General features: G+C 40.6%; 2 long non-coding RNA genes across 2 annotated transcripts in view; one reads left to right on the plus strand and one right to left on the minus strand.

Annotated features, from left to right (window-relative positions):
* The window catches only part of LOC123861606 (uncharacterized), a 149374-nt gene extending 139855 nt beyond the window's left edge, over positions 1–9519 (minus strand). Inside the window, exons 1-2 of the long non-coding RNA XR_006795069.2 lie at positions 9433–9519; positions 6319–6360 (exon numbers count right to left, since the gene is read on the minus strand). This is a non-coding gene — a long non-coding RNA (uncharacterized LOC123861606). The remainder of the gene's footprint in view (positions 1–6318; positions 6361–9432) is intronic.
* LOC123861607 (uncharacterized) overlaps positions 1–22027 on the plus strand; it is a 58650-nt gene extending 36623 nt beyond the window's left edge. Inside the window, exons 2-3 of the long non-coding RNA XR_006795070.2 lie at positions 617–749; positions 21829–22027. This is a non-coding gene — a long non-coding RNA (uncharacterized LOC123861607). The remainder of the gene's footprint in view (positions 1–616; positions 750–21828) is intronic.
* The last annotated feature ends 2026 nt before the right edge of the window (positions 22028–24053 follow it).

Consider the following 24053-nt stretch of genomic DNA (forward strand, 5'->3'; position numbering starts at 1 on the left):
GTTCCAAGAAGTAAGAGAGGAGCCTGCCCTGGTGAATCAGAAATATCCCTGTTTCTGAATATACAGTAAACTGGTTTCCATTCCCAGGTCCCCTTAGTTGGTCAGACTTTCCAGTCACGTGGAGAGACCACTCACGGCATCCTCCCTCGGCAACTCAGCCAGCTGCCTGCCTCAGCTCCCACCGGACTGGGTAGACTGGGACATGCAAGGTTCTAGACTTGGGTGAGAGTTGGGCCCTAAAGTCCTGCCCTCCCACTCTCAGATCCTGATTTCTGCCACCTTGTCCTCAATCAGTTTCGTTGTTCCTCTCCCCACCTCCAACCCTGGTTCCTTGCCCTCATGTAGAATGGGATGATCCATCTAATAGTGACTTCTGGACTGGGGTCCACACATTCACAACTCCCTCAGCTGTTCCCTTGGAAGATGGGCTCTGTCACCATTAGGACACCCATGCTTTCTAGCCCTGGAGGCAGAGAGGAAAATTCTTCCAAATATCTGCTCCCGAGAACAGAAATTCATCAGGGAGAAAAGTCCACATTTCTGGTAGAAAGACAGTGTTCCCAAGAGGCCTCAGCTTACGAAACATTTATTGAGAGAAATTACATTTCCTCCCCAGGACCTCCATCTGCCTCTGGTCTAATCTACAAAAGGAGTTCCCTTCTGATGTCTCAGGAAAAAAGAGACAAGTGCCAACCTTCAAAAGAGAGCCTTGGAAAGTTCCTGCTATCTCAGGAAGGCTTCACTTAGAAGTAAGTAATTGTTGCTATCTCTTTATTCAACTTGACCACCTACATGTAGCACTTCCAAAGAAGCAAAAATTTACACACAAAGTGTCTTCTAAAAATCGGTTTACAGAAATCTCTTTCAAATAAAATTCTGAAGAAAAGAAGAGTCATAGATGACTGAGAATGTGGAGGATAAAGGAAGTCAGGAAAATGTCCTCACTACCTCCTTCATATAGCTAAATAAATTGCATTAATCATTAACATGTTTCCCTAATGGAAAATATTCTGTGAGCATGAAATGTAGTTTTATATTATAAACACATCAGGCTTGAGTTCCTAGTTCACATTCTGCAGCTTTAGAATATGAGTAAATATTGATTTCTAAATTCCCTAAATATCCTCCCTTCAAGTTTGTGTTTTGACTCTGGGCAATAGCATATATGTAGAATTTAAACAGGTATCAATTGATGCAACCTGAAAGCAAACTTTAAAAAATCAGAGAGAATGTTCTTATAAGGCTAACCCACACAGCTTCCCACATTCAGATTCTGAGATGCCCTGTGAACCTCCCTGAGAGCTGAAGAGGAGCTCAAGTCATCTCATCACCCAGTCTTCCCCCCAAGCATCTTTGCCTCTTAAATGCCAGTTTCTTCACCACTGTAGTGTCCACAGCACCACCTGCCGATTGTAGGCAGTATCTCGCTGGCTCCCCGCTCTCCCTTCAGGGATTTGCTTAATTCAAGTCAATGGATGATGGCTAGAAAACATACCCTTAAGAAATAAGGAACATACCCTTAAGAAGCAATAAAAGAATCTATAAGATGAGCAAGATACCAGTTCACAGAAGCTAACATGACCCAACATGTTCTCCTGAGGCAAAAGACTGGCTCTTTTAAAGGCAATATTTAAAAAGTTAAACCTATTATTTGCAAATTTGCTTCATGCAGGTTGGCAACAGGGCTCTGTGTGAGAATATTTTTTAGAATATTAGACTAAAGGCCTCAAAATTTTTCAAGATTCTATACTTTCTTGTACCCACCAATCCTGGACTTCTACTTTCCCCCTTTCTTAGAGATGAGTATCTTCTACTTTTAAAAGATACGAAATTTGCCATCATAATTGGTTAGATAGGAATAAAAACTTTAACTCAATCCCTTGACTTTGATTCTTAGCAGTTCCTTCTCCACCAAAAGTTATAGCACCCCCCACCACCAGCAATCTGGAATCTGTGAGCCATCCACACAAGATAGAGACCAAAGTATCTACAGGCATGTGTGAATGCAATGCCCCTCCTCCCATACTCAACCTTTCAGATGGTTCAACTATTTCCCATGTGTCAACAATCTGCCATTTGCATCTCAGGACTTAGCGGGGCAAAAGATAAGAGAGGATAACCTTTAGCACCCACAACTAATGAATATGAATGAGGTCATTCTTGCAAGCTTTACTGGGGGACAAAGTAACACACAGGGAAAACATTTTTTGTTTCAAGGCTCCCGACAAGCATTAGCTAATCAAGTTTCCTAACAATCCCCTGGGGCCTAGACTGGCAAAGAATCATTATCCCTCCAGCAGGTAGGCAAAACAAGAAGCCCAAAGGTTACCATTTCGACATCATTCTGTGTCATGGATATCCTGAAATCACACTGGAAAAAAGGTGCTGCAAGATGCTTCTCACTGACTGTTAAGTACAAAGCGAGAAATATGCCCAAATTGGGGGGGGGGAAGCCTGAAAGTTTGGAAGAGTACTGAACCAACCAGTATTTGGTAATGATCTTATCAGAGCAGATGATTTTAGAAATGTAGAGCTCGACCTACAGCTAATAAGATTTAGATTGTAACTGAGTAATAATTTTAAAGAAAAGAAATTTCTATACTTATCAGTTTAAGATTTATTTGAAGTGTTGGTTGAGTTTCTTTTTTTCTCCCCTACTCGTTCCTAATTAAAGGCTAAATATGGAAACTAGAGATAGAGGATAAATATCACAAATGTGATATTTGAGCTCTGGCATAGTATTCCATTTTAATTTTGTTTGCATTTGCTTTGCTCTCTTTAAAAGTATAAACTGGACCCTGACATTTTCCTGTCTTCTTCCAAATTCAGGAACTATCACATTTTCTTTTTTTTTCTTTCTAAGTCTATAAACTTCAAAATATTTTCTGCCAAGTTGGCAAAGCTCCAATCAGCCCTTCACCACTGCAATTAAAGTGATTTTCCATCTGAATATAACGCTGACAAGAGAGACATTATAAGAGTTCTATATAAATCTATTTTAATAGAGAAGTTCCTTCACTGAGCATATTTTTATAGTCATCACAAACATGTATACATCCCCACAAATATTCAGATTATTTTAGGAATTATGAGTTAAAATGACAGCAGTGGTCACTATCTAAAAGGGAAGCTGAATTTAGGATCCTCCTTTGAAAGCAAGCGGTACCTAGAAAGAAAAAAAAAAAAAAGTAGAAGGGGCCTTTTATTTCTTTTAAAGTTGATATAACATAAAACAAACTAAAGCCATGGTCGAGCCGGCCAAAGTCAAACAATATATCACCTCCCAGGAGATGGTGCAGCAGGGAATGCTGTGTTACAAAGCATTATTCTCATGTCGTCGCTGCTTCCAGAAAATGCTCAAAGCTCCAACGTTTGTTCACTCAGTACAGGATTCACTTCTCAGCTGAGGAGGACCTTAGGAACAGTACACTTAGCACTCAGCAGTTATTTGACCTATTTTACTAATGTGTTTGGGAAGGAGGTTAATTAACAGTGGATGGCTATATCCTTAAGCTTAATTTTTCCAACAACCCTGCTCATAAAAGGAAAAATTGAGTATGTATTGAAGGAAGCAAGCAATTAAGTTGCACAAATAGTGAGCTCATTGAACTGCAGCTGACTTCTATCATGTCAAAGAACAACTAAACACAGAAGCAATAAAAAGATTGTTGCCACGACCACCACTGAGAACCGACTGGCAATAAAGATGAATAACTTCCTACTTGAAGATTACTTGATTAAAGCTCTTTAGAAACCGAATGTTACACATAGGCATAAATGGAGCAAAATATTTTAATGCGTGTTTGGCAGGTTCAGAAACATTTTATAGTCAATTTTAAATGAAGGTTTATACAACAACAGTAAACTCCACTTAAAACAGCCTTTCCAACTGCTGTTCTTGCAAGCAAGCTGCTGTGTTCCCGGGGAAACCGTGAACTGTACTGTGGGATAAAAGTCCCATACCTAACAGAGTAAGGGGAGGGCCATGGGGAGTGGAATTCCACAGACTGGGTCCTCTGAAACCAAACCCAAGAGCAGAGCCAGAGAAGCCCATTCAGATGGCTGTGACCCTTGAAGGCAAGTAAACAGACTCCCTGTACCAATAACCAGGAAATCTCTCTCTCCCCAGCAACATTCTGCTCCCCTGCCCACCTCCCAAAGCTCAGAAAGGTCAAGTTTTAGCCCAAGCTGCCCTTCAAAAAAGTGTACTCACATCTAGGAGTTCAATACAGGTTGGCATCAGAACTGGCTCCCAGGACTATCAGTGTCAGCGAGGTGGGACAGGCATGATTTGACAAGGAAAATGTGTCTGATGGACGATTCGGCTCTCAACTTACAAGTGTCTATGGACGTGTCTGGAGAACATCAGCCTCTTTGAGGGCTAGACCCCAGCACTTACCTGCTGCCTTTAGGGGGAATACCATGAAGAATTATAAAAGACGAAAAGGATGAGGATTTTGCCACGAAAGCTGCTGATAAGCTAACATTTAAAAGGAAAAAGAAGAAGCTGCCCTTTGCATTGCTGCCCTCAAACCCACTACTGTGGAGAATTTAAAGCCAGTCAGTCTATCACAAATAAACCAGTCCGCCACCTCATCTCAATCCTGCTCACCCGCCCCTACCCCCCCCCCCCGCCCCCAACTACTCCCATCTCTAAAAGACTGAGGAGGGCGGACGCTGGGCTTTTCTTCTAAGCATTTCCCCCTGATGGGGCTTTAAGGGATCAGAGCCCTGAGATTCTGATAGTGGGCCTCCCCCTTCCTCAGTTCCAGCCCTCTCTTCCCCCACTCAGAAACTTCGCAGTGAGCTCCTATGGGGCTCTTCTTCTTTTTGTTCCACACAGCACCCTTCAGTATGCTGGGTATCTGGTAAGTGTTTAATGCATGCTTTTGGGCTAGAATCAGCAGGAAAGGCTCATACTTATGTCCTTTTTGAAGATTTATTTTATCTTAGCCATTCTTGTTGAAATAATCAAGGGAATCGAAACTAGAGAAGCAAGTTTGTGCAACAACGTAAAAAAAAAAAAAAAAAAAGCATAACATTCTCAATTTTCTTGGATGGAAAACGACCTAAAATGGCCTGAAGAAGTTGTTAAGCACATAAAGCACAGGGTCCCTTAACTTCACAATCTAGTTAGATCCACCCTTTACACACTATTTTCTAGAGATTCAGAGGTGAATTTGCTGCCCAGAATTTTTAAATATTTGATTTGGGGAATTCTAACTGCAAACCAAATTCATACTGCAAACTCTGGAAGAGCTTTATCAATGAAAAGTAGATATTTACGGGGCACCTGGGTGGCTCAGATGGTTAAGCATCTGCCCTAGGCTCAGGTCATGATCCCAGGATTCTGGGATTGAGCCCCAAATCGGGCTCCTGGCTCAGCAGGGAGCCTGCTTCTCTCTCTTCCTCTGCCTCTCTCCCTGCTCATGCTCTCTCTCTCTGTGTGTGTGTCTCAAGTGAATAAATAAAATCTTTAAAAAAAAAAAGAAAAGTAGATATTTACAATTTTAGTAACACTCTTCCTCACCACTGTTCGGGAGGACTAGTCATTGGATATGTGGCATGCAAATCTGATGAAGACATAAGTGAGGAAAGAGCTTGAATATTTATATAAATTCTACTGCATGTGCAGGAAGGAAGTTCAGTGGCACACTCCCTTCCTTCCATTTCAGTGTCTCCACCGTAAAGCCTTGCATGGTCTTTGAACTCCAGGTACTTCACTAAGACTTTCTAAGCCTGTGCACGAAAATTCTGGAGATGGAATGAATTGTACAGCACCGGAAGGGGGGTGGAGAAAGCAAGTAACAACCATTCAGAGATGGGAACCGTCTGCTCTCTGGAAACCCCTCCAGGCTTAGGTTCATATCCAAGCTCCAAAGTCCAAGAGTCTTCAGTCCCCCTGCATTAAGAGAACAAGAACAATGCCTAGGAAAGCCCACTGTTTCCTTCCTCATGGAGGAGAGGAAGCAGCAGAGGTAGCAGACGCCCATGTGCAGCCATCACTTCCTCGGGGGCTGGTGTCCATTTCCACCCACTGGATGTAGTCTGGCAGCTTCATAACCGGCAGGAGATACATGATCCAAGAATCCAGTTTGGCTCCAATTCTAGCCTTGTAAAGGCCAGTTCTGTCTATGTCTGAGAATCCTTATAAGCATTAGTAAGGATTTCAAATTGCCGCATCCTCAAGAGTATGGCCAGAGAGAGAGGAGTTAGGTCAAAGGGTCCATCTTGAGTAAAGCTCAAGATACTCTTCAGAAATACCTTGAGATTAGGTAAAATAGAAATACATTCAGAAGTAAGAGAAAGAAAATATACCTTTTCTTCTCTTCCTTGGAGGAGTCACAGTGTGTCAAGGCCCTAAATCAAAAGCAAAATAGGGTATAATTCTAACAATGGAATCGAGAGCAAATGGCTATAACAAGTTTGTTCTTCAAGAAACAAAAGAAATGGTGTGTATAATCAAAGTGTATTTAAAATGTCAATTTAAGCACTATTGTTTTCTCCTTCAACCTTCCTCTCTTAAATTTCCTTATCTCAGTCATGGTTTCTCCATTTACTAACCACCTTAAAGTAGAAATTTCTGTCATTTATGTATCCCACCACATTCAATTCTAGACTTAGTAGGTTTCTTGGATTCTTCTCTTACTTCTGCTTCTACTATCACTGTCCTACATCATGTCATCTATATCTGGATTATTAGAATAGCCCCCACTGGGTCCCCCATCACCACTTGCTTTCTCTACTCCAAGTTCTTTGTCACATCTCTGACAGTTACCTTCCTAAGGTACAGTTATAATTGTGGTGCACCCTCTCAGTCCAAAAGCTTTTACTAGTTTTCTGTTTCCTTTTAGAATAAAGTCCAAATGTCTGAGCATAGCATTCAAGGCCACTAATAAATAGGAAGTGTTCTATACTTCAACACTTATCTGCCATTTCTCCTCACAGACAGCTAATGCTCTACCCAGAACAGATTCATCTCCTTTTCTGAATCTTGTCATGGGCTTTCACAAGTCTAAAACTTTGCACCTTTTTTTTTTAAAAAAGATTTTATTTATTTATTTGACAGAGAGAGAGAGAGAAACCACTAGAGAGGCAACACAAGCAGGGGGAGTGGGAGAGGGAGAAGCAGGCTCCCCGCCGAGGACCCTGGGATCATGACCTGAGCCGAAGGCAGATGCTTAACCAACTGAGCCACCCAGGCGTCCCTAAAACTTTGCACTTTTCCTCTAGCTTTATCTCTTCAAATCCTGCTTCTGCTCTAAAGACTAATTCAAATGTTACCACCTCCAGGAAGCCCTACCTGATTTCAAGGCAAAATAAATCGTTCCCTCCTCAGAGCACATATAACCCTTTGTTACAATATTTCTCCCAATCTGACGTGTATTCATTATTGTAGAATTTTCCATCTCCTCCTAAAGGATAGAGACAGTAGTTAATCCCTCTAAAGATGTTCTTGGGTGCCTAGCATAGTGCCTTAAATAAGGTAGGCATTTCATGAATGGTTCTTGTACAGAATTGTAGAGAAATGATTAATTTTCACTAAAAGCTGAACCATGGATAAAAGACCAAGCCAAGAATCACAATCAAGGAAGACTTGGAGGGAAGAAAGGAACCTCAGTATGCTACTCAAACTGAGGCCCATGAATAAGTTTTTCACAAAAGAATAGAGATGGCCTAATCCATTGCTTCTTAACATTTTTGTATTCACACATTCTTGTGAAGGGTTTGACTATGGTTGAGAACTGCCCTGGCCAAATGGGGAGACCACCTCTTTTTCAGCAGTAGAAACTTAAATCTGCATTTAAAAGGGTTCGATGAAGGCTCAACAGATAAACATCCCAATAAAATATTATATATCAAAAATATATAAATATATAATATACATATGTGTGTATATATATATATACACATCTAAGATATTGTTTCATTTAAACATCTCTACGTACAGAGATCTAATGATGTCTTAATAAAACAAATATTTAGTTCACATTTTTGCCATCATTCCAAAGAGGGGAAAAAAGCCAAGAACTAAAACTATCTCCTTAGCCTTATAGGCATTAAGTAATCAAATTCCCTGCTACTCAGAAATCTGAGACAGGCTTATTGCAGTTCTCACTCTCGCCTGGAATGAAAAAATGAACTCAAACTTCCAAAAGAAAACCATAATTTTCCAACATCTTCTCATACAAGTCTTGCCTCTCCCCTGAAACTTTTGAGTCAACTCTTCCTGAGATGAATCACGTTAAGAAATGAATCTCTTAATTGCACCATATAAGCTAAACAGTAAGCCATGACCTCATCACCCTGGATGTAATAAAAGGGCAGAGACACTCAGGCATTTCAACAACATCTTAATGCCTGCACTGTTCTGGTTTATTATAAAGCAGGCCTGTGTGCAGGAAGACATTTTTAAAAATGCTTTTATCTCTGGTTTACATGTTAGCAGATCTCATGGTCTCATATCTCTGCAGATAGAGGGCTGAACTGTACAAAAGTTAAGCAGGCAGGCCAATGAATTTACCTGAGAAAACAAGAAACCCAATCTTGAAAACGACACTTGGACTCGAAAGGAGCCAGGAGTAGAAGAACCTCAAACTCCACAATTACTCCCCAGTCTCAAGCTAAAAACAAAACCTGGAACTGAACTATCTGAATGCCACAGCCAGACTGGACAAGAAGCAATAGGGGGCTGGAGAAGAAATGGGGAGAAACACAGTACTATACCCCTTGGCCAGCACATCACTTTCTGACCCTTGATTTACCATGAGTCCTTCTTCTGATGAGTATAGTATCATTCTTATTTCGCTAGAAGTAGCATCAGTAGGTCCCATCTATATATGGAGACCTCTACAGAGTTCATCCCATATAAGCACAAATGTCTACCTACTCTGTACCTGGTACCGATGAAAAATTCTTAAAATGATGGTTCACTGAGAGAAATAAAGTATCTGGATAATTTTGCAAGAAAGTTCATCTTTGCGTATGGAAGAAAATGTATTTGTACCACATCTATGAGTAACTCCAAATATAGATATTTCAACAAGAGTTAGCACTTGAGCCTGTCAAATCACAAAATACATTTAACTTGGTTGGGAGAATAGAAATTGCCCCCAGTATACAAAGGAAGTACTGAGAGGTACAGCCACCGGGAGAATCAGCAGTATTCAATAATTCCAGAGGCTCAACCACTGACCTGGAGTGACTCTTCTTCCTCTGTATCATTTCCTAGCCATAGAACGCATTGTTCCAAGTGTTTTTAGATGGTGCTATCGATTGCAAAGAGCTGTGAGCTTGCTGTTTCGCATTCCACTGCTTATCGCTGTTGGGAGCCTTGACCAATGGGCCTTCTGTTCTGAGTGTCCCAGTTACAACGGAGCCTTTACCTCTAGACTGGGCTCATGGGAGAGAGCGGCAAAGTTAAAAACTTACCTGGAAGCACACAGCCCTGAGGTCATGGTGTCACTCATGCTGTAGCCCACAGAGAGGAGAGATGGCAGAATTTGAGTTTCACCATCTGTAAAAAAGGGAATAGTCACTTGAGTTCTGAGACTCAACTCAAAGCAGTGATTTACCAAAAGAATGCATCTACAGACAGACGCTCTGGTAAAAATTAGGCATATATTTTTTGAGAACTGTCCAGAAAGAGTTGAGCAGATTGTTAGCAGAAACCAGGAAGATTTTGCCTCATAATCAAGATTAAATCCCTTTCTGCGACTGTCAACATTAAGCTACAGTGTTTGTGATTGATGTGGGCTTGCAATTACTAAAATTAAGAAAGGTGCTTTGTTCTAATCAACTGTGGCATACACTATTTTCAACAATGGCATTTCTGCAAAAAAGGAAAAACAGGGGAAAAGCCTATTGTAAAAATATTTTATCCAAGTACCCTGAAACAGCTCCTTTCTGGGAAGAGCCTGGCATCTTCAGAACAGCACTGTCTCAATTCCAAAGAATTTAAGGAAGACAATACCCCAAGCCCCACATAGTTGATAAAGTTAGGATATATATCATTTAACAAAAGCATTGACCCTAGGGCAACATAAACCCACGAAACTTTCCTTTCTTCTTCTACCTGTTCAATGCCGAAAGACAGCACAAGGAAAGGAGGAAAGGGGTTTCAATTTCCTGGGGTCCCCTTCCTGATAAGAAAGTTCCTCTTTACAACGTAGGAATGAGGAAAAGCATGTGCATTTCTATAATTTCCAAGACACCTCTCGATTCCTTAAATAGAAAAGAGTATGTTGAGAACATTTCAAACCAAAACAGAACAATAACAAAAAGGTTGAACTTAATTTAAGTACAACATCAGCTGGTACTTCTAGAGGAATGGAAGGATGCTAAAGTAAGAAAAAGAGACTAAGTATTCAAGACCATGATAACAGTCCATGAGCTTCCTTTAATGCTAGCACAGGATGTTTTCTCATCAAACTTTAAGTACAGATGAAAACTGTATGCATATAAAGAATCGGGGACTGAGATACTCTCGTTTCTCTTTCTGTTTTCACTGTTTACAAAGCGACCTTGAGCAGCCCTCGTTTATCTTTGCGGCTGTTCGCTGACTTGTGGGGTTTAGATCAAGTTTTGATACGTGGGTCTTTAGCCGGCCACGAAAAGGCAGCTGGTCCAGAGGCCAGAATCAGGGAGAGAGAAATTGCAGGGCTTATCAAGTCATCCGAGATGCCTTGTTGTGCTCATCCTCTGTAAACAGTAAGACATGTCAGCATTCCTGGTTGCTGTCATTGCTGACAGTTCTCTAAAGACCAGTAAGTGTTGAATTCTTTAAAGTCGGGTTGCGCCCAGTGAGAGAAACGATAGTGTGAGATGAGGGGGACTTCATGGATATCTGAGTACCTTGGGAAAAGAGAGGAATTGAGGCTTTTCACTCAGCAACCTAATGAAAACTAGACAAATAGTCTTGCATTTAATATATAGTTTCCACCAATTCATGCTTCTTTTGTTAGGAACAATTCTACCCTCTATAGGAAAAGAGACAGTTCAAAATAAAGAAATAATTTCTCATTGACAAGGGGACCTTCAGGTAAAGCAATGCTTATGAAAAGCAAAGAAAGGATAAGAAATTGATTTTATATTGGTAAATTTCCGCTGCACAACCATTTCATTGCCTTAACTTCAGAGACCCCCAAAACTTTATGTCCTCAAACAAGTAATCAAATGCAAAAGGACAGAACTAAATAATCCATCTGGGATAGCCAGGACTGGATGCAAAATACAAAGAATAAAATACAAGTCTTTAAGGAATATAAATGAGCAATTGTGGCAAAGAAGAGAAGGACCTAAAAGTAAGTTACTAAAGCAGTATCTAGTGCTTATGGAATAATGAACTTCACATGCGCTGCCTTAAAATCCTTAAAGGTATCTTTTGAACAGAGATCTACTAGTATAAGTTAATATGATCACACACAGAAAAAAATCCTGATTCATAACATTACTCATCATTTCTAACTCAGACTTTGAAAATGTATAAAATGAAGATTAAACTCTTTTGATGGAAACAGATAATGTGTGTTGAATTAAAACAAAACCCACACGAGGTCTCAAAATCCCATTATTACAGCAATTGGTAATGTGTTATATTCAAGACTAATTTTGCCATGACATTTAAGTTCTAGATTTTGAGGTTAATAATGTTTCAGAGGAAAGAAAATTTCCAGTGTTTCTATCTTCTTCTTTCTAGGAAGATTTCCTAAACACATTTGCTCCATTAAATGATCTAAAATGTCTGAGGGAACAAAATGTCTTAGATCCACTTGTATAATATTAGGATCCAAAACTCTGAGAAGAATCATCCTTTCAGTATCAAATATATCCCTGAAATAAGGATCATCCGTACAAACGAGACCAGAACCTAAGGTTCCATTAATCTAACGGTATAGTTTTTAACTTGGAGTTTTACTTGTTTCTACATTATAAACACTATTTGATGATACCGAGTCATAAATTATTCTTCCCAAGTTTGTTCTTCTAGCCTCTTCTTCCTTGAGGCAGCCAGGCCATATCTTATACAGTTACAGGTTAAGCATCCAGCCTGAGAGTCCGTCTGAACCACAAAATGCAGAGAGCAATTTAAGACAAAATTTTGTAAATTTCTATTAACTAAATAAAAAGTCACCCCTGTTTACCTAATTTTCCTACAAGCAGAAAAACTAAAGGCCTATTGGCATGGCCTAGACAGACACTGCTGAGCAGCTTTCCAAAGAGCAAATGGTAAAAATAAAATAAAATGAAAAAGATTTGCCTGTCATGGGAGTTGGTCAATAAAATGCAACAGTGTTTATTACAACATTTAAAGTCTGTGATTAAGAACACCAAAAGGCCTAAACTAGAAAGGTTTTCAGCCTGTAATTTCCCTGCAGTCCTGGCCTGTACTTCCTTATGAGTTAGCTCAGCAGGGCTTTTTTCCATGTCCATCATCAGCTTGTAATTATTGCCATTCTCAAAGCTATGCCAGATGGGTCTTTAGAAGCAGGCATGCAGCTTGTTTATGAGAGAAAGAGCTGTAATATTACTCTACACAGAGACCTATCTGGTCCCACTCAAAGAGCCCTGCTCCTCCCTCCCCACCCCACCCCCCAAACCTACCCCCACGACTATTCTGTCTTCCTCCCCTAGACAGCCCTCTCAGTTTCAGCTCCCGGTCCCAGCTGAACGGCCTGGTAAAGGGCTGTGACCATGGGAGCCAAGAGATATCTCTATCTTCAAGCATATGGCCTCATCGTCACCTTTCACCATTCACATATGGAAATGAGGCCAACACCCAAGGGAAGGACGCACTGTGGACTCCTTCCCCTACATATTCTTGGGCAGAGGCTCTATTTAAAACACCAGAGCTGCATGTCTACTTTTCAGAACACCGATCTCCCTAGATACTACTGTGCGTTCCATTTCTCTTTCCTGGGAATTCCTCATTGGCTGGAAGTGAAATTCCCAGCAAGATTCTCAAGGACAAACCTTTACTCACTTTGTCCGGTAGAAGGATAAACATTTGTAAGAAGGTTGAGGTCAAGGAGCTGTACAAAGCAACACAGGCAAAAGCAAAAGCGCCTAACCGGGGGTTCATCTGGTGATAGGCCTGGGGTGTTAGGTATCCCAGAGGGCCAAGCAGAGCTTCAATCAGCAGTTAATGAGGCAAGACCTGCAACAGATAGCCACTTTTAACTTACAAAAGCTTTTAGATGTCTCTGTTTACTTTGATCCATTTCAGTTCATTTGAGCCTGGTTAGCGGGCATTTTCCTTTTTTTTTTTTTTTTCCTCCTTAGATAAACCCTCTGCTCCCACCCCATCTCTACCCCACCTCCCAAACAATAGTATCATTTACCAACTTTATACTTAAGTTTTGAGATCTTCTGTCAAGGTCGGCAACAATTATATAAAACACAAGGAGAGAAAGATCGGTACCACAGTCCGCCTATAGAATGGTAATTTCAAAATCCCACCAGTGAAAGATAAATGGAAAGGAGGACGGGAAAGGAAAGGCTGCATTTTCAGACAGATTTAGTTATTTGTTTCTGATTAGGTGAAGCACACGTTCTTTTAGCTCTTGTTATTTTACCCACGTGATGACCAGAGAGCTTTCTTTGTTAAACTGTTTCAGAGCCGATAAAACTAATTTACTGGAATGTGAAATAATCCTGAAAGAAACTGTACCTGATGGTCCCAGACGGGGAGATCACTTTAACTTGGCCGGAGCGCCCAGGTCCTGGGGCTGGGGCTGGAATTCCCAAATGGGAGGCAGAGAGAGCGCCTGCTCCGAGGGATTTGCACGTGGGTCCCCCTCTTAATGGGGATACTGTGGTGTAATGAGCTTTTAATTAGGTCGGCTTGGAGTCTGCCGCCACTGTACCGTGGGCCCGCGCCTAAAGGGGACCTCCCCACCCACAGGTGCAGCTAAAGGTCCTGGAACCCTTCCCGGCATGCCTTGGGTGAGCTCTCTATCCCGGCATGCCCCAGGGCACCCATCTTCCCAGCATGCCCTGAGGGGCCCTTCCTCCGACGTCGCCCCTTTCTCTCTTTGTTTATAGCGTCTGACGTACACCCTTTGTTCTTTCTCTCTCTCCTCTTCCTGTGCCACTTCCCAACACACCTTTTCTTTGTTCAGAATATCATATTTGAGGCAGGTGTGTATTTAAAAAACAGAACAAAACAAACCTCTGGTCATCTAGCCAGCAAAATTAATTTCACAAATACACATGGGCAAGTTTGGTTTGACATATATATTGCTCAAAAATATACTTTTCTCAAGTGAACCATATTCCTATTCCCCACTCCCCACCTGTGTCCTGACAGCTACATTTCCAGGAAGTATTCTGAAGACATAAAAGCTAGTGGAAGGAACAGGATGAAGTCTTTCTGCACTTCTACCCTTAAATAAATTGCAACTACTTTTAAGTATTCTATTTGAAATCCTGTCCAGTGAAGACCCTGAGGAATCATCAGGGAAGTAGAAGTTAGGAAACCCAATTTCTATTTTGAGTCCTTCTTGTTGAAAGGGGAAGGACTAAGTATCCAACACTGATCTCATGTTACCTGACAGGAAGGGTCTTCTGCCAGGAAGGGTCTTTGGCACTGAAGGTGCCTTATCTGTAGTTCTCACAGTAGGACCTCAACAGTAATGATTTACATTTATTTTGCTCTTTACCAAGTCTTTAAAATGAAATTTAGATTAGTTTATCACTGAAGAACATCAAACTCTTTGGTTAAAAGGCATTAAGTTCAGAGAAAACAGATCCAGACATCTTAAACTATGTTCATGAGAACAACCATAATAGTAATAGCTAATATTTATTCGTTGCTTATTAAGGGGCAGCTGCTCTAAATGCTTTAGGATTCTGCATAATTTGTAATATGTTTAACGTGCAAGCTTACCTAATTCTTGCAGTTAATGATGGTGGCAGTTGCTAAGCTGTACATTCATGGTCTAGAGAGAGATGACACGGGCATGTTGAGTCACTCAAAACAGGCTCAAACCACCCCAAGGAGTTCGCCTGATGAAAGGTTTTCTTTTCCTTCAAAGCCACTTCCTGTGTCACATGACCTATATCCCTCCAAAGATAATAACACTGCATGCTTCCAGAACACTTTTATCCAAAGATCTCAAAGCATTTTCAAATGTTAATTAAGCCTTCACCATCCTGGAAGATAGCAATGCCAATCTCTCTGTTTAAATACTGTATTCCTGAACACAGGTTGTTCTAATCACTAAGAGGGAAAATGGAGGCTTCTCTGGGCAAATTCAGGGCATACGCCACCACCCAAACACTTACGACACCCAAAATTCTCCTGCCTCTCCTGGGAAACCACCACAGCATCTCTATGCTAAATTGTTCCTTACTCCCACTGATGGTTTCCACTGGAAGAATCACATCCAAGAAAAAAAGAAGCAGGAAAAAAAAGGCTTTCTAAGAGTTCTACTTTGATGGGGATAGAAATGTAGTTAGAAATATATGCAATGTATATCTGCAAATATATAAACATTCTCAACAAACGGCTAGGTTCCTTTGTTACATGCTTTTCATTTATCGTGATGACCAGAAGGGGGAAAAATGAACCAACTTTTCCCGAGGCTTCAGTATGACTGTTCAGACCACAGTTAGTCTGCCCTCCTATTTTGCAGGCATCCTGGACTGCTCTGATACGGCCGGAGAGCAGTCAGATTTCAGGGAGTTTATGTATCCTTTAGTCTGGATAAAGGAAGGCCATGTGGCAACCAACGTCCCTCAAGATTTGCCTTGCCTTCTTTCTAGTTTCATCTCCCTCCACTCTGCCACACTGGCTTTCTCTCCATCTTTCCAAAGGGCCAAAGTTTTTTTTCCTTCCCAGGGCCTTCGCACAGGATTTTCCTGCTGCCTGGAATGCTTTATCTCCTATTCTTAATAAAACTCCCACTCTTAGTTCCCAGATTAAAGGTCACTTCTTCAGAGAAGACTGGCCTTTCTATTATTAAATTAGCTTCTATTATTCTCTCTAATGACAGACTGGATTATAATATAATGAGATTTTCTTTGTTTAGTGTCTCCCTTCTAGATTATAAGCTCCATGAAAACAGGGACTTCGTCTATTCTGTTCACCACTGCATGACTCATGCCTGGTGCTTTGGATGTCCTTAGAAAATATCTGTTGAGTAACCTGAGTGAATGACCCTTTTTCACCTGGTTATAAATCACATGTTTCTCTTGAAGTGATATTATAGGATCTAGAGGACAATAGAGAAATAGATATCAGAAGTTTGATTGTCATCGGTTAAGTTCTTAGTTTCTGTCTATCAATACTGGGAATAGCAAACAATCTTAGAACTATTTGAGTAAATATGATTTATAGTGTATACTAAGCAAAGTAGGTGTTTTACCTACATTATCTTAGTTACTGCTCCCAACAGCCTTGACAGATAGAAGCTACTATTGTTCTCATTTTGTGGTCATGAAGACCAAGTAATTTGCCCATCTCTCTAAGTCCCCTCATTCCACCTATTCATTTATTGAGCACTCACTGTTTGCCAGGCACTGCAGTGTAGAGCAATGAACAAGACAGTCATGGCCTCCTAACTGCAGCTTTTGTCCTTGATCCCACACAGCAATAATAGCACCTTGCATTCTGGCATGTAGTTGGTGCTCAATACATATTTAAACAGTGTGAATCAGGGTTTAAAAAAAAAAAGATTCAAGAACTCTGATTGAATCCCTTCGAGTTTGAAAGGTCCCACAAAACTGCTAAGGTACTGGTGCTCATTACATGACTTTCCCGGGGGACATATGATTTGCCATTCATTCTGTAAAGATGTAAAGTGCAGAAGGAGGTCACGAATCACTCCAACGTTCTAATAAAAAATACAATGATCGATGATGAGAGTTTTAATTAATAGTGCCACATTGCAGCCAAAATGATCTTTCTAAAACACGAATTAGAAAATCAGATCATCTCTCTCTCCTGTGATTTACTATCTCGTAGAGCTTCCCAATGGCCTTGGGATAGAGTGCAATCTCCCCATCTCCTTGATGGGCTGACAAGAGCTTGACTCCCTCTTTGGAATCGTGTCTCTTTACTGACTTCACTTGCTACTTTGCAGTCTTTGTAAAAAATAAATAAATAAATAAATAAATAAATAAATAAATAAATAAATATTTAACTCCTCCAACACCTCTAGGCCTTGCACAAGCTGTTCCTCCTTTTAGTAATACCTTCCCTGCATTCGCACCATCACTACCACTCTTTGCCTGTGTCAAGGCGAGGACTTATCTGTGTGCGGGATTTTACTGTGAAGTGTTCTCAGGAACAATACCTGTGAAGAGAGGGATGCAGGATTGGGCAGAAGGAAAAACTGAACTACAATACAAGTTCAACTGAGGCCTCCACTGATCCCAGGAGGAGCTCTGGAACTGAGATGGCCCTTCAGAGATGTCCACATTAAGGCAAGAAGGTTGAACTTTTACCCCAGTTGCCCCTGGAGATAGAGAAAATCTTGAGCAAGGAGGCTTCCTTCAGCAAAGGGCAATTTCTAGGGCAGGACTATGCTAAGAACCATCGGAGGACAACACTGTTGCCAGCAGGGGAACGAGTGTCCCAGTTCCTAAGGAGGTCCCTAGACGGCACACCACGACATCCGATGCAGTCTGGCTAACTCCCATCAGTCACCTTTTTGGTCTCAAATATCTCTTCCTCCAGTAAGCCTCTCCTGACTCCCTAAGCCTAGGAGAGATGCTCCTACAAAGCACCTGTTGCTTCCCCATTATCTCATGCTTCACATTTCATTATAATCATTTGTTTAGGGGAGCCTGGGTGGTTCAGTCAGTTAAGTGTCTGCTTTCGTCTCAGGACATGATCCCAGGGTCCTGGGATCGAGTCCTGCATTGGGCTCCCTGCATGCTTCTCCCTCTGCCTCTGCCGCTCCCCCTGCTTGTGCTCTCTCTTGCTCTCTCTCTCTGACAAATAAATAAAATCTTTGAAACAAAATCATTTGTTTATTTGTCTGTATTCCCCCAGGAAAGTATAAACCACATTAAAAAAAAGACATGGTGTTTATATTATTAGCATTCTATCTACTAATATATAACTTACCACAAACAAATTAAAAAATGAATGACAAACTAAAGATTCCATTTTGGGTTTTTAAAAAATGTTACACAAATATCAAAAACGTCTGAAAGACCATCTACCAAAATATTGTCCATTGTGGCAGGATGAGGTGTGATTTTTTTATTTCCTTCATTATGCCTATATCTAAATTTTTATAAGCACATTTGACTTTTTAAATTTTTTTAAAAGTTATAATCATTTTGAAGAAAAAAAGACATGATTCTTACTATAATAATAACTTATATCAATAGACTCATCCCATAAAGTTACTATTTTTACTATAATTTATATAGTAATTTATAAATTTATATAAATTTATAGTAATTTATAAATTTATATAAATTTATAATTTATATAATTTATAAAAACTTGATAAAGCAAGTTTATATAAATGATTTTGTTTAATCTTGACAAAAAGTCAACAAGAGAAAAAAGCCAAGTATGAAATTCTGATTCCTACTGGATTGCAAAATAAAGCCAACCCTCTCAATCAGGAATGAGAGAATGTGCCCTCACAGCCTGGGAACCCAGCTGTCTAACATTTCTTCTTCAACATGTTCATTTTTGATGAGGTCTTGCCAGGCTTTGGGGAAAACAGTGATATGGGAAGACCATATATAAGCCATCCCTCCCTATCTTCCCTGAGTCTCACTGGCTACATTCTCTGTCCTCACTTTTCTCTCCCTCCAAGTCCTATTCATAAAAGAGAATATTATGCCGCTCCCATGGCCTTATTTTCATCATTTGTTTGCATAAGCCTAATCTACAAGGCCAGCTAGAGTTGAAAGCCCTGTTTTTCCCTTACATCTCATGTCCCCCCTTCTCTCCTATAATGATAACACCCCACATATGTATGGCACTTTCCAGAAGGCTTCTGCTTATATCACCTCGCTGGATCCTCCCAACAAACCTTTGAGGTCTGCACATCAGATACTATTACCCCATTTTAGAGATAAGGAAACCAAAACACAGAGAGGTTACGTGACTTGCCAAAAATCACAGTTAGTTACTGATAAAGACAGGACTAGAATCTGGGTCCTTACAGAAAAGCCCAGAACCCTCTACATTTTTGCTTTGATCTCCTAGTCTAGCATATGACCCCTTGATAGGGCCCTGAAGAATCTAAAGCTGGTTACAAACTAAACTGATGAGAGCAAGATTATGGGTTCAATTTCTGAGCAGGCCAGTTGTGATCCTTGCATTGGAATGGGCTAATGCATGGAGCTGACCTGCAAATGAAAGACCTCAGTTACAAAAGGGACTAATTGAGAGTGTGTAGATGATTCCATCGCCATAGCAAGTTAAACACCTTAATTACCTATTCTTTTAAGTCCACATAAATATGTAAAACAACTATTTCTGTAAATGGACTATGCAAATCTCTGCTATAACTCACTTTCTGTTGTCAGTTTTCTTGGGATAGTCCCAATTTCTACCTATTGCCATAGTGCAATTAATGGCTCTCCCTTTCTCTTTAAAAAAAAAAAAAAGATGTCCCAGTAAGGAGGATAATTTATATGGTCATCCCATATACATTTTACAGAGAACAAATGTGCAACTTCAGTAGACACCAAACAGTATTGATTTTCAAAGTGGCAAGTCCCAAACGTTGTAAGAAGGGGTTGCTGTTATAGAAATACACTGCTGGAAACCTTCCCAGTGTTAAATGGCCTTCGCTAAAGACACAGTAAGACACACATCCCTTTGTGTTCTTCTGGGCTCAAGTTTTAAAATGTAGTGAAATTCTGGCTAGCTTCAATCCATTTGCTAAATGATTCTGGTTTTTCTGCACCTCATTCCCTCACCTGATACTATATCTTTGTCTCATTGCTTATCAGAAGTGTCCCTTTCCACATTCATTTTTAAAATGAGAAGAAACAAATGAGAATTCACATTTTTTGGCTTAAAATTATAATGCCTCCTACATTTCCCAAAGGAATCCTGCCAAGGGAATGGCCTAGAACAATAGCTATTTGCCAAAAGGTAAGAGGTAAGATTTTCACGGTAAGTCCAACTCAAGCCTTTGAGCTTGTCTTTTTCTCCCCATCTGAAATACAGGGAGAATACCTGCCCCTGAGTTGCTGAAAAATCGGAGGAGATGCCATGTGAGTCACACAATTGATGAACAATTGTATTTTGCTCTCCTTTGAAGTCCCAGTATTGCCTCAACATACAGACCTGGTCCTCAGTCTCAAGAAGCTTACAATCTCATTTCAAAGGACAGATACAAGATAGTACATAATTATTTTTTTTTTTTAGATTTATTTATTTGACAGAGAGAGAGTGAGAGCAGGAACACAAGCAGGGGGAGTGGGAGAGGGAGAAACAGACTCCCCGCTGAGCATGGAGCCTGATGCGGGGCTCCATCCCAGGACCCTCGGATCATGACCTGAGCCGAAGGCAGATGCTTAATGACTGAGCCACCCAGGCACCCAAGATAGTACGTAATTAAATGCTAAGAATGTACATTCAAAAAGCAGTATGTGTCAGCCTAAGGAGAAAGTGGTATGGATTGGAGTAGTGAGACAAGTCAGTGTTAATACTTTTCCTTAAGGGACATCTTACAGGTACCTTGAGAAAATGATCTGAAGGGTATATAGCCACTTTCTTGAGATCTCCATGAATTCTTAATCAACATTCAGCTGAACTTTTCTGAATTTTGGATCTGGTTCCTAAATGACTCTGCCAGGTACTTCATAAAAGTTTTTCTCTTTGTTTTCATTTTTTTTCTTTACTTTTTTTTTTATTATGTTATGTTAATCACCATACATTACATCATTAGTTTTTGATGTAGTGCTCCATGATTCATTGTTTGCATATAACACCCAGTGCTCCATGCAGAACGTGCCCTCTTTAATACCCATCACCAGGCTAACCCATCCTCCCACCCCCCTCCCCTCTAGAACCCTCAGTTTGTTTCTCAGAGTCCATAGTCTCTCATGGTTTGTCTCCCCCTCCGATTCCCCCCCCTTCATTCTTCCCCTCCTGCTATCTTCTTCTTCTTCTTCTTCTTTTTTTTTTTTTTTAACATATAATGTATTATTTGTTTCAGAGGTACAGGTCTGTGATTCAACAGTCTTACACAATTTAGATTAATCCAATTCAGTCATCTGAGCAAGCAAAGATGGCAAAATGCAATTTCTGTTGAGAGAGATTCTTTGAGCCCTTTTTACCAAGATCTGTCTACCCCCAATCATTGTAACAAGCATAATCAGACAGCAGTTCTTTCTGCAGTATACATATATAAAGATTATGCCTAAAAGACATGAGCAAAGACATCCCAACCCACATCCCAATAAAAAGCAGACAGGAAGAGACAGAGTAACCTCAGATTCTTTGAAGCAAGAATTTAGCTATTCTATATCTCCTTTAGAATCATTAATCATTCAGCATTACTGAGCACCTACTAGGTTCTCAAGCCAGGCACTAGGATGATCTCTGTGCTGTAGGAATACCTGAACTGTGAAAGAGCCCATAGCAGACACTGAGCCAGGCTCTTTATCTTAAGTTATCTTCCCGGTTAGCCCCATTTTAGAGATGAGGAAGCAATGCTCAGAGAAAATACTATGCCCCAGGTTGCAAAGTGGTAAAGTAGGATTCAACCAGAGTTTTGGGGTTTCAAAGCTTCTGCTTTTTTTACCATCCCATGTTTCCTTTGTTTTCATTTTAATTGAGAGCTCTGTTAGTTGGCACTGCTGAAGAGAGGGATCTGATATCTGGATGTTTTTTTCCACCAGATCCTCCCAGAAGAAGATGTCCTAACTTCAGTGCAACAAAAACCTGAGTGATAACATCAGATTTTGCCAGAATGGAGTTACATCCTGGCTGTCATACAGAAACCCAGGCTTCCGACAGTGAGCACACTATTATGTCACATTCTTTCAACAGCTCCAGGAGAACAGAGGAAAACAATGGTGTGGGTAATTTAAAATAATAGAGGATTAAAAAAAAAAATCTTTGTGTCTCTCTTGAATTAATTATATAATTATTTGAGTTCCTAGCCCCAGTTTTCAAATGTTAAATTACAATTATTCTGTAGTTATTGGAACAATGTTAGCTGAGTGTTAGAGCAAGCCAGCCAAGAAAACACTGGGTAGCTGAGAAAGAATTCAGGGCCCAGCTTCCATGATGCCAAAATGCTGGTGGCATCAGACAGGTCGCTCACTTGTCTGGCCCTCGGCTTCCTCGAGAAGAAAATAAAGGAGTTGGGCTAGAAGATTGACTGATTGATTCAGTAAATATTCATTAGTAACACACAGTCTTGGCCCTTGGGTGGTTTCCAGTCTAGTGGAAGAGATAGATAAGAGGACAAACTACTTTAATACAGTGTGATAACTGTTATAAAAAGGTAAATAGAGAATGAAATAGGAGCGCATAATTCACTTGCAGGTTACAGGACAGGGGTACACTGCAGAGAGTGGTGTCTAAAGCAGAGGCAGAAAAAACCCAAAGGCAAAGTGTGCATATGCAAAGGGGGAGCAGGAGCAGTGACCCAGGCATATCGAACAGTGAGAGCAAAGGCCTGCCAGGGGCCACCATGGTCCCTTAGGAAACTACAACTTGCTTACCATGTCCGGTTTGTGCAAAGGCAGCTGGGAGTGGGCATACAGGAGATGCACAGGGAGGCAGGGGCCCATCAGCAGCAGCCTCGTATGTCACCAAAAAGAGTTTCAACTTGATTCATGTCTTCAGAAACTATTTATCGATCTCACTATGAGGCAGGCATTTTTTCCTAGGTTCTGGGGTTACCAGAATAGTAACAAAAGAAACAGGTTCCTGTTTTTATAGCGCAAAATAAGAATCCATTTCAGGGTTAAAGCAGGGAAATGACATGATCAGAGTTTTAGAAAGACCACACTGGCTGCCAAGTAGGAATGGCTCGGAGAAGGATAAGCCTCTTTCAGCTATAAAATTCTGACTCCATGATTTAAAACTCAGGATATAATAAATCCTAAAAATCTCCACGTTAATATTTACATTATATATGAATATCTAATTATATTCTTTTCATATATATATATGAAATCTTATATAAATCTTTGGGTCACAGATTTCTTTGCAAGTGTTCAATAAATTGAGTGGGTTCTTTCCCCAGTTGTATGTTCAGACATGGGAACGTTTATTTGGTGGGGAAGGAGAAAGAGTGACACATATTGCCCACTGAGGACATACTAGAGACAACGGGGAGGAGTAGGTATTAATAATTCCCACTTTACAAATGAGGACTACTGAGTCTCAAATTTCATCACCTCTAAATGTCATTTGGTGAGAACAGGGTAAAGCCAAGATTCAAATCAGATTTTCTGCTTTGTTTGTTTGTTGTACATCAAAGCCCATACTGTTTTATGTCCCAAAGCATAATTATCACATCGTCACCATTCTCCCTGAGCTCTTGGAAGACTAGTCAAAAACTAACTCATGGGTTTCAGCTGGTTGGCTCAGTATAGTTATTTTTCATGTAAACACGTCCTATTTTCTTTTTTTTTTTTTAAAGATTTTATTTATTTATTTGACAGAGAGAGACACAGAGAGAGAGGGAACACAAGCAGGGGGAGTGGGAGAGGGAGAAATAGGCTTCCCGCGGAGCAGGGAGCCTGATGCGGGGCTCGATCTCAAGACCCTGGAATCATGACCTGAGCTGAAGGCAGACGCTTAACGGCTGAGCCACCCAGGCGCCCCTAAGCACGTCCTATTTTCAAATAAATTGCAAAACTCCTGATGTGCAGAGACCATGTGAATCTCAAAACTCTTCAGTGAGTTCATAGAAAACAGAACTCCAATCTAGTCTACCAAGTCTATCAAATATTGAAAGCGGGAGTTTGAGGTAAGGAGAAGGTAGCGCTTTCCTTGGAGTGGACATGCACAGGTAGGGAAGAGAGAACCAAGCCTTGAGAAATATTTAGTACTTCCTAGAAAGTTGTTTTCCAGTACAAGAAATACTGCTTTCAAGCACAAGAATTCC

This window comes from Mirounga angustirostris, unplaced genomic scaffold, assembly GCF_029215605.1.
Source record: "Mirounga angustirostris isolate CCGP_5_RB_7025 unplaced genomic scaffold, mMirAng1.0.hap1 SCAF_9, whole genome shotgun sequence".
Lineage (NCBI taxonomy): Eukaryota > Metazoa > Chordata > Mammalia > Carnivora > Phocidae > Mirounga > Mirounga angustirostris.